The sequence below is a fragment of the Trypanosoma equiperdum genome (assembly GCF_001457755.1).
Source record: "Trypanosoma equiperdum strain OVI genome assembly, contig: ctg_1618, whole genome shotgun sequence".
Classification (NCBI taxonomy): domain Eukaryota; phylum Euglenozoa; class Kinetoplastea; order Trypanosomatida; family Trypanosomatidae; genus Trypanosoma; species Trypanosoma equiperdum.
The window spans coordinates 8474-8763 of record NW_027123636.1 but is presented as its reverse complement, the minus strand read 5'-3'; positions in this window follow the sequence as shown (position 1 = coordinate 8763).

Genomic DNA, 290 nt, shown 5'->3' with positions numbered 1-290 from the left:
TTCCCCCGATGAGACGGTGTACTGGACCCTGGCACCACGTTGAAGTGGCCAGCATCGCCAGGGAGTAAAGGAAACAACTACAGGCAAAGACAACCCTTCATCAGCTGCGAGTGGCGCTGGAAGCATCGAATTCAAAGTTCCGACATCGCAGTGGACGCCGCAGCGTGTGCCAAACATAAACGCTAAACACGCGAAGTTTAACTCCTAGGCAACGGAAGCTATCCTAGAAAATGTCAACCTGTACAAGCTCGCAGCTAATCAATAAGGTTCGTCGACAACAAAGCAAGCAT